Source organism: Gordionus sp. m RMFG-2023, chromosome 3 (genome assembly GCF_954871325.1).
Source record: "Gordionus sp. m RMFG-2023 chromosome 3, tfGorSpeb1-WG-v2, whole genome shotgun sequence".
NCBI classification, from domain to species: Eukaryota; Metazoa; Nematomorpha; class Gordioida; order Chordodea; family Parachordodidae; genus Gordionus; species Gordionus sp. m RMFG-2023.
In genome coordinates, this window is record NC_088777.1 from 35,505,468 (window position 1) to 35,519,859 (window position 14,392).

Genomic DNA, 14,392 nt, shown 5'->3' on the forward strand with positions numbered 1-14,392 from the left:
TATTGGAGGTTACGACAATACTTACTACTAGTAGTGATAATAATAATGATAGCAACATTGATAATGTTTAAATTTTACTTTTAGATAGAGAAAAAAAATCAAATTATCATCAGATAGAAAGGCGGATTAAAAAATGCCTATTGCATCTTTAATAGTAAAGTTCTCAGAAGTTAAGAGAATAAATAAGGATATAATATTTTAAAATTCAGGGGAAATAATTCTTCAATATATCCAGAATTATATCTTAGCTAGAATCTTCATGGCTATACAGGCATCGCAAGTAAAATAATTTTATAAAGATAACTATATCTATTTTAGGTAAGGATATACGTGAATTTTTATCTGTGAAATATATATTGTTTAATTTATGTGGAAATCTCAAGGATGATATTCTAGAAGATATTATGATTGTGCGATTGAATAAAACATTTAAAATATAAATTATTTCATTTTTAAATTTTCCATTTGTAAATTATGAATATATATTGAAGTATAATAATAAATGAATGAAAAAAAATCTTATTTTGAGTCATTATTTTTATGTTCCCTGAACCCGAACCCTGGACCCGCGTCTTTTCAAATTTTATTCCTGTACCCGGACCTGAACCCTTTTTTTTGTCGAAGGGTTTACATCCCTGGCTACCCATTCAGTGGTTGCTGTTGGCATGTTAAACCTAACATCAGTTACTTAGTATTTAAAAAATAAAAGCAGTATAATACTGCGGAGCATCGTATTGGTTAAGGTGTTTTCAAGTCTGGAAACACCAAGAAAAATTTCACCGATAGAATATGCTCATTTGCTATCCAGGTCGCGGCACCATCGTAAAATTAACATTTATTGAATGTATGAGATTGTAAAATTTCATAGTTATTAAATTGCAAGAGTACGATCATTTATTTGAGATTTATCAAATATTGCATATAATGAATTAAAAATGTCTATTAAAATCGAAATACTTTAAAAAATAGAAAAAAATCTAAATATATTTGTCTATAATAATATATATGTCGTATTGGGATATGGAATCATGTGGGATTCGGAATCCCAACTTTTATTCGGGATCTTTCTTTTTTTTAAAATATTTAAAAAATATTCCGAATCCCCATGAAAAAAAAATAAATAATATAATTACTTTTTCTTCTCTTTTTTGCGGCTGGCACCATATAATTAAAAGGCCAAAATAAGGGATTTAAAAAGAGAATATAAAAAAAAGCAAATAGCATAAAATTAAGGAATATAATGAATGAAAAGGAATGAGGTTAAGACTTTTTTGTTTTAAAAAATATTAAAAAATACATTTATAAAAAATGAATTATTGCAACAATTATTCATTGCAATATGGCATTTCGTTGAACATTTAAGCAGGGATCCGAACTGTTATTTATAACGGTTCAGTTTGGTTACGGTTCAGTATATAAAAAATTATAATGGTTTATTTTTCTGGATGCCGTTTTTAGAAATCAATTATGAATAAGGAAAAATACTATGTATCTTTAGGTTGAGCCAAATAAGATCAGACTCATTTAGAGATTGTTAAAACTAAATTATTTATAACAACGAGCAAATTTTAAGTTGAGATTATCAAAATGTTTTTTAAAAAAAAGGCTAAGGACCAATATATATTTTTATTTAGTAATTTTATATATATAGTTGTTTTAATATTTTAGTGTTTTATCATTTTTTTAAAAATTATACAAATATCAATATTATCAAAATAAAATTTTAAAAAATAAAACAAATAACAATGGCAATATTTTGAAGTTTTGGAAGCAGGAAAATTTATTTCCTTTTTGAAGTTAGAGAATAAAATTTTGTCAGCCCTGGCAAATTCGGTTTCTAGTGAAAGGTTATTTTCTGTAAGCAATCGCCTATTAGAGGAAAGGCGTATACAATTGAAATAAAAAAAATAGAGATTCTTCTTTTTCTAAGTAAAAATTTGGATTTATAATATGTATTTATTTTTTGTTATTATGGATTATGGAATTAAAGAAATAAATAGAATAAATTCAAGAAAGTGTAAAAAATTATAGTATTAAAGTTTTGAAAAATTTAAAAACACCGTGAATTTTAGGGCGTGAATCAAAATATTGTCTTTCGTGAGCGGGCGGGTCGGGTTGAAAATTTTTTAGTGGTAAGCGTGTATGGGCGTGAATATTTTCATTGCCACATTTATTTTTTTACATTTAATTTATATTAAAACCATTTTTTCGAGTATTTAATGATTTAAATACATATTAATATCTCTAAAAAATAAAATTATATGGTGCCAGCCAGGCTGCAAAAAAATATAATTTAATTGTTTTTTAAAAAAAAGATTCCGAATCCCCTTAAATATTTTTTAAAAAAAATTTATTTTTGTTATTAATATCTGAACCATAACCGTAATCAAACCGATATAATTTTTTTAACGAGTAAAAAGAACCTTTATAAAAAACGGTTCAGTTTTTATATTTTAGAAATGGAAATAATTTGATTATCCAGAATTATATAAACGTTCCAGCAACACAAGTTTCTGTAGAAAGGGCTTTTTCGGGGCTAAAATTTGTGTTATCGTCACAACGAACAAAAAGGAATGCATTTATACTTGAAAATATATTACTTATAAGTTCAAATAATATATTTAAAAATGAGTTATTTTGAATCTTATATATTTTTTTTTATATATAACATAGATGCTTATAATAAAAATAAAGAAGATGGTGTTACTTCAATAAAAAAAAATTTCTAACCGTAATGAACCTCTATAATAAGCTGAACCGAACGAACCTTTATAAATTTCTTCTCAAGAACTGTAACCAAAACGTAACCATTATAATTTTTTACATGCTGAATGGTAACTAGACTTAACCGTTATAAATAACGGTTCGGGTCCCTGCTTAAATTTCAACGAAATGCCATATTGCATTGAAACGACATATATATATTATTACCACCAATACTGCTAAGACATTATGATTGAATACAATACTCATTTTTTTAAAAAATGTTTAAAGATTTATAAAATCTGCAACAAATATCAATATAGAGAAAGCTATATTTCGCCTAAACCTAAACAATTTATAATATATATTTATTTTATTCCTAATAAGTTTGATATGCTTTATCTTTATCTGTATAATAAGAATATATTATTAATTTATCATTTGCAATTATAATCATTATTTTTCTTCAAATAAAACTGTAAAAATATATATATATTATATAAATAATATTTAAGTAAATAAAGAGACAAATATATAAAAAAAAATTATGATGTAAAAATATAGCATTTAGAAACGATAATAGGACAGGATTACGGTAGTATTTATGATGGCTCTCAGGTAAAGATATTTCCGATGAACCTAATATAAATGCTACCAGCGTCTACATAGTCAGATTTACAAAATAATTTATTCAATTCTGGTAAAAAGTTATATATTATATTATATTATATTTATATTATATTATATTATATTATATTATATTATATTATATTATATTATATTATATTATATTATATTATATTATATTATATTATATTATATTATATTATATTATATTATATTATATTATATTATATTATATTATATTATATTATATTATATTATATTATATTATATTATATTATATTATATTATATTATATTATATTATATTATATTATATTATATTATATTATATTATATTATATTATATTATATTATATTATATTATATTATATTATATTATATTATATTATATTATATTATATTATATTATATTATATTATATTATATTATATTATATTATATTATTATATTATATTATATTATATTATATTATATTATATTATATTATATTATATTATATTATATTATATTATATTATATTATATTATATTATATTATATTATATTATATTATATTATATTATATTATATTATATATATTATATTATATTATATTATATTATATTATATTATATTATATTATATTATATTATATTATATTATATTATATTATATTATATTATATTATATTATATTATATTATATTATATTATATTATATTATATTATATTATATTATATTATATTATATTATATTATATTATATTATATTATATTATATTATATTATATTATATTATATTATATTATATTATATTATATTATATTATATTATATTATATTATATTATATTATATTATATTATATTATATTATATTATATTATATTATATTATATTATATTATATTATATTATATTATATTATATTATATTATATTATATTATATTATATTATATTATATTATATTATATTATATTATATTATATTATATTATATTATATTATATTATATTATATTATATTATATTATATTATATTATATTATATTATATTATATTATATTATATTATATTATATTATATTATATTATATTATATTATATTATATTATATTATATTATATTATATTATATTATATTATATTATATTATATTATATTATATTATATTATATTATATTATATTATATTATATTATATTATATTATATTATATTATATTATATTATATTATATTATATTATATTATATTATATTATATTATATTATATTATATTATATTATATTATATTATTATATTATATTATATTATATTATATTATATTATATTATATTATATTATATTATATATATTATATTATATTATATTATATTATATTATATTATATTATATTATATTATATTATATTATATTATATTATATTATATTATATTATATTATATTATATTATATTATATTATATTATATTATATTATATTATATTATATTATATTATATTATATTATATTATATTATATTATATTATATTATATTATATTATATTATTATATTATATTATATTATATTATATTATATTATATTATATTATATTATATTATATTATATTATATTATATTATATTATATTATATTATATTATATTATATTATATTATATTATATTATATTATATTATATTATATTATATTATATTATATTATATTATATTATATTATATTATATTATATTATATTATATTATATTATATTATATTATATTATATTATATTATATTATATTATATTATATTATATTATATTATATTATATTATATTATATTATATTATATTATATTATATTATATTATATTATATTATATTATATTATATTATATTATATTACATTATATTATATTATATAGCATCAAGTTTGGAAACATTTTCATGAAGTACGCGATGGTAAATCAGTTAAAGCGGTATGCAGGTTTTGTAAGATGTCCTATATTACCCAAGTTGATAGAATGGTCAAGCATTTATTAAGCAGCTGTACTATGTGCCCTGCCATAATTAAGGAAAAATTTTATTCAAATTCCAAAATATCAACTTCTACAAAAAATCACATAAATGTATTTTGTAATACTTCTAGCACTAACGAAGAATTGGGTGAAAATTAGTGAGAATGATTATCAAATTGACAATATTTTGTCTTGTGACTCAAATTTGATTCCATTATCTGATCAATCTACAAGCAAGGCGATTAGATGCAAATCTCAATCTTGTATTACCGGTTTCATATAAAGAATGAGTCCCAAAGAAAAAAATGAACTCGATCAATTGTTTGCAAAGGCTGTATATGCAAGTAATTTACCTTTCCACATCACTGAAAATCCCTACATCCAAGAATTATTTAAGAAATTATGTCCTATTTACACTTTACCCAGGCGAAGGCAGCTGGCTGGTTATCATTGAGACAAAGCGTCAGGAGATATGGAGGCGAGAGTTGCAGATATAATAGATAAATCTTCTCACTTATCAATTGTATCAGATGGCTGGAGCAACATCAGAAACGAGAGTATTATTAATTTTATGGTGATGACGCCTGTTCCAGTACTCTACAAATTTTTAAATACTGAGGAAAATCGTCATACGGCAGATTTTATTGCCCAGGAATTTAAAAATATATTTCATGAATTGAATCCGGTAAAATATATTCTTTAGTTACTGATAATGCCGCTAACATGAAAGCAGCCTGGATAATTCTAAAATCTGAATCTATTTATAATATACAATGTTATGGTTGTGCAGCGCTTACATTGCATTTATTCTTTCACGATTATGAACGATTGAACGACTTCAGTTACCATATTTCAATAAATACATACCAGCTGCAGTATTTTCCCATAATAAGAATCAACATGGTATACCATCTACATTAAGTACAATTAGCCAAACAAGATGGGCATCGTCAATAAAATGCATGGAGCGAATATGTAAAAAAGCATCAGTTATTGAAGAAGCTGTATGTGATATTTGTCCTATAGTAATTACAAATAATATATTAAATGAAGAAATATTTTGGAGGAAAAATTAAATTTTTTTAGATATACTCCAACCTTTAGCTACCTCATTGTTAAAAGTGCAAGGGGATAAATGTACTTTAGCTCAGGTAAAAAACGAGATGCTTTGGAAAAACACATAATGCAATCATGCCATGATTCTATATTTTCTCCATTTGAAAAGATAAAAATTAAAGTTATGTTTGAAAAGAGAAAAAATGATCTAAATACATATGCTCACAATGCTGTTTATTTATTGAATCCCTAATATCAAGGGGAGCATCTTACTAGTACTGAATTTGATGAAGCATGTAATATGATACAAGATAGGTATTTTACAAGGTGGTGACAATCAAAACATTTTAAGTGATATTAAATTTCAAAAGTAAAAGCTGCATATTTAATAGCCAAAATATGTGGAAAGTGGTAACTTCCATAAGAAACAATCAGATTTCAGTCTCAAGTTGGTAGAATGCACTTTGCCCACCTTGCCCATTAAGAGAAGTAGCTAATATTTTACAAACATTTCCTAGTTCAACTTCTTCTTCAGAAAGAAATTGGTCGGTTTGGGGATATATTCATACGAAAAACGGAAATCGCCTGAAGACTTCTACAACAGGATATGGTAAGAGTATACTATAATTTAAGTTGGTTAAAAATATTAGAGAAAATAATGATATTATCTGTGAATCGGAACAAGACTCTTCTACGGAGGGCGAAACAACTATAGAATGAATTAAAAGAATATTATGAAATTTAATTACATAGATTTTTTAAAATATTATATATATATATACAAAATAAAGTAAATAATGACGTAAAAAACTTTTATTTGAATTTGACCATATTTGGCCGGTCAAATGCACAACTTTGGTTCTAGTTGATAATTAATACGACAAAATTAAATCTATTCATAAATAACATCAACACCAACAGAATTTACTTATTTAACATAGTAATTTAAAATTAAAATAAACACTTGCCCTGCTTTATAAAATAATTACATATACGTGCAATTCTTGGGTATGGACTTACTCTTTACCCAACTCTCTTTGTCTCACTATATATGTTTAAATGACAGTTCTTCGAATTGTTAGTGTAAAATGTGCAGCTTGCTCAAAAACATGTAAAGGGCTCCTCTAAATCTTCCCCAAATCTTTTTAATAACCAGTTTGATGGAAATGAGGAATACCTAGATCAGCTCTGTTGTATCCACAACTAAAGGGGGGAAAGATTTTTATCACATATCACGTAAATAAAGTGTTTAATAAATGAATATCTCCATCAGAGCAAATTGGATCAATTGGAATGATCATAACATCTTCATCTCTTGGGACGAGGTTAAAAAAAATAAGTTGTAGCATTCAAATATAATGCACATATTTTGAGTAGAATAGCAGAAAGACCATTTTTATTTTAATTAAATGTAGCATAAGTTTTCCACTATTAATCTTAACTTAAATGGTAAAAACCTCAATTCAAGAGAAAAGAACCAAATAATGGAATTTAGTAAAAAAATGTTTTAATTTATATTATGATCTGATTTTACAATAGCCTGCAAAAGATTCTCAGCGTCTGCTGAATCTATTTTAAAAAAAATTTCCATTTTTCATGCCCCCCCCCATGTATACGCCACTATCTTCATCGAATAAGGGAGAAAAGGTCCCGTCTTTACTATATATTGCATAGTTAGCCTCCCAGAATTATGTAGGGGGTTAAAAAAAATTTGTCTAACCACGAAACGAGCAAATTTAAATTGATAGATATTTTTGAACGAGAATTTTCTAACCCTTCAGCAACCATATTAGGCTCCCAAGATCTTCATGAGGAAATAGTATAGGGTATGCCATTGGGTCTGAATTAGGACTCAACACGTTAAGGATTACTAAATTACTCCATTAGATTTAGGATACACTTTTATATCTCGTTTAAAGGGAGGTTCTCCATCATAATTTGTAAATATAATAATCACGTCATCAATTGTGTTAAATTATACCGTCGAAGTCGCTAGAACGATCTCCGCGAAATATCATATTAATCTTGGGCAGTAATATATTTTAATGTTTAGCAAGGGATAACTCAGCTTTCTCAACTTCACCTAAGGTTTTGAAACTTAAATCATATGGATTAACTTGGCTTATCAACACATTTATATGTCTCATGATATTTATATCACAATCAGAATTGGAAAACGTCTTGCAATGACCTGAGACGTATTTAGTACATACAACTGAGCAAATTTAGATAGAATATCAGTCTGGGGATATAAATAAATGTGCGATAATAAATTTGCCCATGAACTTTGAAACAGTAAGGCCCATTACCTGGTAACTCTGAAATCTGTGCTCGCAGAGTTGCAAAGACAATGAACTCTTGTAAGAACGAATATGACGCATAAAATATTTGTGCAAGGGATCTAAGGGGTTAGAAAGATTTTTAAATAATCAGGATATGGCCATTGAGTAAGCTTGACTTTACCCTTATGACAACAAGTGAATTTACCATCTGAAGGTCTTTCGGCTAATAAATTTAAAGATTGACAAAATTGGCATAATATTCACAGGAATAGTTATGTTGCTCCACTAATGGATTAATTTAAGAAAAATGCTAGGCAATATATATTTAATTTTTCCCTAAATCGTCTAGTGCAAGCGCGAATCATATCAGATTTATCGTATAATAAAATAGTGTTATAGAATAGCTTAAAACAAAAACTTGATTATATATTTAAAAAATATTTATTAGGCATCTTTATAGAATATATATAAGTATCGATTCATATATTGTTCTTTATAATATCTAAAAAAACACAGGAATTATAGCGAATTTTGCAGAAATCGGCTCTCCTAGCCTCAGACGCCCTAGTGTGTGTTATAGTTTATACTGTTTTTTTTATATAAAATATTTTCAGTCAAATGATTGATAAAATTTTTTTAATATAACGAAGAGCTTTTGAACCGTTACATGTTCTAAATATCGGTAACGCAACCGTTAACTTTGAAGGAACGAGAGTAACTTAACCGTTATGCCCAATCCACTCTTGGAAAAGAATTACACGAGATTTATATACACACTATTTAGGATCTTTGTGTTATTAAAAAACGATTCTACAAAAATATAATAACCAATATATTGTTATTATTTAAAATTTAACCAAAAATATGCAAAAAACACAAAAATCATGCAAAACAAGTTATAATAGAAATGAACCCAAAATATACAGAGCACGCAAAATGAAGCTCGAACCACGTAAAATAAGATAAAAAGCATACAAAATGACGCATCAAGAAAAGCACACAAAAGATGAAAAATTTGTAAACATTACACAAAATATGTATGAAGCTGCGCAAAATATGAAAAAAGCAAGCATGTAAAATGATGGCAGAAACACGTAAAGTGATGGAACTAATAAAAATCTTAAAATTCCGGCAGGAGCCCCTGCTATCTATTATGTTATGTTGCCATATAAATAAACTTAAAATTTTGAAAGATAAACTATTAGTGATAAATTAACCATTATTTCGTATTTAGACAATAATATCTAAAAATAAATGCCCATAAAATTCATATCTTCATTAACATATAGGGTTCCTAATTGATACCTCAGTTTTCATTTAATTTTTACTAAAAAATATTCTGCAATTTGAAAATTTGGATATTTAGAGAAGTTTTTGATGCCTAAATTTTTTAAACTCATTTTTTGGCTGAGCACTGAATATTTATCGCTGGAAAAAACTCGAAACTTTTTCTGAACTATTTTCTCCTAAGATTGAGTCAAAAGTTTTTTAATAGATTATTAGATTTTTTATGGACATATATATATGAGGACACAGTTAGGCGCTTGCCTGTACCTGGTTTATCTGGAATAATATTATTAAATTTTATGAGATGGTATGGTAGAATTTTACAAGATTCAAAGCCCTGCAGATACCAGGAATATTATTTCTAAAGGAATAGTTTTACCTGGATGATTTTCTATCGAGAAATCATTTGATTGGCTCAAAAATTAATATTACTTTATATATGGGATTTTAATCATTCGTATTTTTTAGCCGATGCATTTGAGCAAAATTTAGGATCTCTAACAATAAATTTTTATAGAAATAATAGGTTTCATGTCACTTCGGGTTAAATTTCTCCTCCAACTCACCTCCATTAATTTTTTAAAATATATTATTTATTGGAAATAAACATTTAACTATATAATTGCGGGTACTATTTGCTTTCCCACACCTACAGATTCGGCAGTCTCAAGTTAGCAGATAGGCCAGACCGATTTGAACCTTATTTTATTGATAAAAATTTTAGACTGACTTGACAGTTAGAAACAGGTCCGATGGGCTTTCATTAATAAGAGCTTTTTAATGACACCATATTAAATTTAATCAAAACTAGAGGTCTATATGACCTGGACTAAAATCCCAGCCTTGCTACAAGCCCGTGGCCAAGAGGGCAGCCCCCCTCCCCCAAAAAATAATTCCCAGCCCTCTAATCTGGCTTTCTGACAAATGTTTTGGTCCCCACAATTGGTCCTCAAATATTTTCCGCCCCCCCCCTCCCAAATTAAAAATAAATATTTTAAATTTTAATTCACCACTAACAATTAAATCCAAATGAAAAAAACAAAATTCTTAGAAAAATTTTTGTTTAAAATTCAAAGTAATCGTATAAACAGGAAAATACATATAAAAATATTAGTTAAAAATATCCATTCACTCAGTAGCCATTAAATAAAAAACAACAAACAATATCCGCCTTTTTTATTGCTCGGCAAGAAGACACTAGTGTTGTTGAATTCGTCAGTTCCCGTGATGTTTCTTCTCAACCTCTTCACCTCATCTTGAACATGGTGTCAGTTAATGTTAGAGAGATTTAATTAATTAAATAATTAGGATAAATTATAGATATTGCGAACTACTTAGTGCAAAGTAATTTTTTCGTAGCCCGAGCCCGACCCAAGCCCAAATTTAAAAAACCTTTTTGTCCGAGCCCGACCGGAGCCCGAGCACACATATTTTAGTCCAACCTGAACCGAGCCCGAATAAAATTTTAGAATTTGAGTTTGAATATTATAATAACTAAAAAAAAATTATGTGTATTTATTCATCGCCACCTTAAATAAAAGTTTATTTGACGGCCATAATCTAATCAAGATATATATTAAGTTGCATTTAATTTAATTTGTAAAAAATATTATAAAAAGATTAAATTACAATCGAATCTAAAAATTATAAATAATATAACCATATTTTCATATATTTGTTATCAACATATCGACCCTTTTTCATATATGCGTTATATTTCGGAAATAATTTATTGCGTATACCATCAACAGTATCTATTTTCTAAATTTTCGTGGGATTTGGAATGATGCTTTTAACATCAATATTTCCATATATTAAGCCAATTTTGGCAAATATTGGAAGGCAACAATCAACAAAGCCTTCCCAATAAATTGTATCAAATGATCTCAAATCACGTCCACAAAACATGGTGAGCACCTTTGTACACTCTTTTTTTAAATTTGGCACAACTTTTGAGTTTTTTGAAATCAGTAAAGGCTATCAATTGTTAATTGACTCTTAATATTCTCTATTGTAAATACGCATTTATGTCTTTCTAGCTAATTTTTGCCTAAAATAATTTAATAAAAAATTGCAGCTTTCATCATATATAAATGAAAACGTTTTCCAGACCTAAGATTTGCAATTGGCATTTTCCTTTACTTTGTATTCATTGCTCTTAATCTCTTTACCAATTTTTTTTAATTTGGCATCCATTGAAATAATTTTTTTAATATGAAAATATGAGGCTATTTAATTGAATAGATAAGTAAAATATTGTTTAACTTGATAGAATATGATGAAAATAAAATATGTAATAATATCGTTAACTATGCAATGCAATGTATTAATATAATCCAGAGTTGTTAAAGTAGCGCGCTATCTTTTTTGGTAGCTATAGCTAATAGCCGCTACTCTTTTTTAAATTATTTAATTTTTTAGCGCGCTACTTCTCTACTTTTAAAAAATATAATGAATGTAAGTATAAACATGAAAATTTAAATATAATATCATAATTAATTATAATTTTTATAATTTATTATTTAATTTTGAAATTTAAATATATTTTCAATTTCTAATTTATATTTTCAATCTGTGTTAATAATCTAAAATGGCATCGCCCATGGATATCCAAATCCTTGAAAGTGATTCAGACATGGAAGAAAATGTACTTAATAGCTCTAATAACGATTTCCCATTCCCTAGATTTGAAAAATTTTTTTAAATAAATATTAAAACAAAATCTGGATTCAAATTCCTGTGCTTAAAATGTAAAAAAAAAATATCATCAAATCAATCGAGTAGCTATAACCTGAAGAAACACCTAAAGGTAAATTGTTATTTTTACATTATAATATTATTTATTTTATTAGACTGTTCACGCCAATTGCTATAATGAAATAGAGAAACATATAAAAAATTTTGGTATAAGAGAATCTTCATTCAAAAAGACAAATACTATCCAAACCAAATTAACAGATAATAAACATGCCAATATTTCACAAAAATTGGCTGATAAAGTAATTGTTGATTTTATTATTGACACAGTTCAGCCATTGTCCTTGGTTGATAATCCATCATTTACTATGATGATTAAAACTTTATCCCCTGGCACAACAGTTTTATGTCGCCAGACACTTATGAATAAAATAGCCGACAACTTCAAAGTGATGAAAGATGCTATAATAGTAGAGTTATCAGATATATCTTATGTATGTACACCGGCAGATAGTTGGACACATAACAGAAGGTAAAAACTTATTTATATTTATAAATTTATCTGATAAAATATTTTTAGAACTTCCTTGCCCTCAAGTGCTAGTGTCGAGAGATTATTTAGCAAAGCAAAGCTTATACTTTCTGATCGTCGCTCTAGACTTGGGGATGATAATATTGAAATGATATTATTATTAAAATGGAACAAATTAAAATAAATATTTATTTATATTGCTTATTTTTTTATAATCTAAACTAACTATATTTTTATATTTATAAATGTTGATTTTTATATTATTATTATTATACATTTACATTATAAGCAAAAAAAAATAAAAAAAATTTGTTTCATTTGTTTCTAAAATTTTTTTGAAAAAAAGTAGCTAATAGCGCGCAACTTTTTTTGACAAATAGCTATAGCGGTAATATGGTTTTTATGTAAACTATGAAATAATATTTGAAAATGACATGTTATTCTGATTGAAATTTTAAGGATAAAAGTGATAAATAGAAAATGTTATGGTTTTATAATAGACATGAATTATAATGATTATTTAGGATATTTATATTAATATTTTTTTCGGGTCCCGAACCCGACCCGAGACTAGGGTCGGGTCCGGCTACAGACAGCCCATTTAGTTCTCTAGAACTTCTTGCTTTTAACGCCATGATACCTAAACATTAAGTTAATTAGATAAGCACATGTCAACTATTAAAATTTTAAAGAAATTGAAAGAGGACGAATATTCTAACATGCAGAAGACGAATACTTTTTCAAAATACCTATTTCCCTAGTGAATCTTAAGATATTAAAAAGGAAATGACAAACTAAGCTCTGCCTATAATGCGATCATACTTGAAGTTATCATTACATATAAAATATTCAAATAATATATTAAAAATTTAAAGAGGACAAAGATTTTTATAAAGAGGACGAATATTTTACTATGAAGACGAATTTTTCCAGTGGAGTATAACTAAATCATGTTCAGGCACCGGCTGTTACTCAGGCAGGTACCTTACATTTTGACACTTATTTCCACCTATCGTAAATTATTCAATTTTTTCATTTTGACGCTTTACTTCCAATTGTTTAATGAGTCAATGAAAGATAGATAAAAACAAAATTTAGTTTTAATGGTATATGAAAAAAAACTAACTCCAGTTTATCTTTTAAATCATTTTTGATAAAATTCAAATCAAAATCGTCGTATTATATTATAGTATTATTTTTTATTATTATTTTTAATTATTTATTTTCAAATTTTCAATAAATAAAA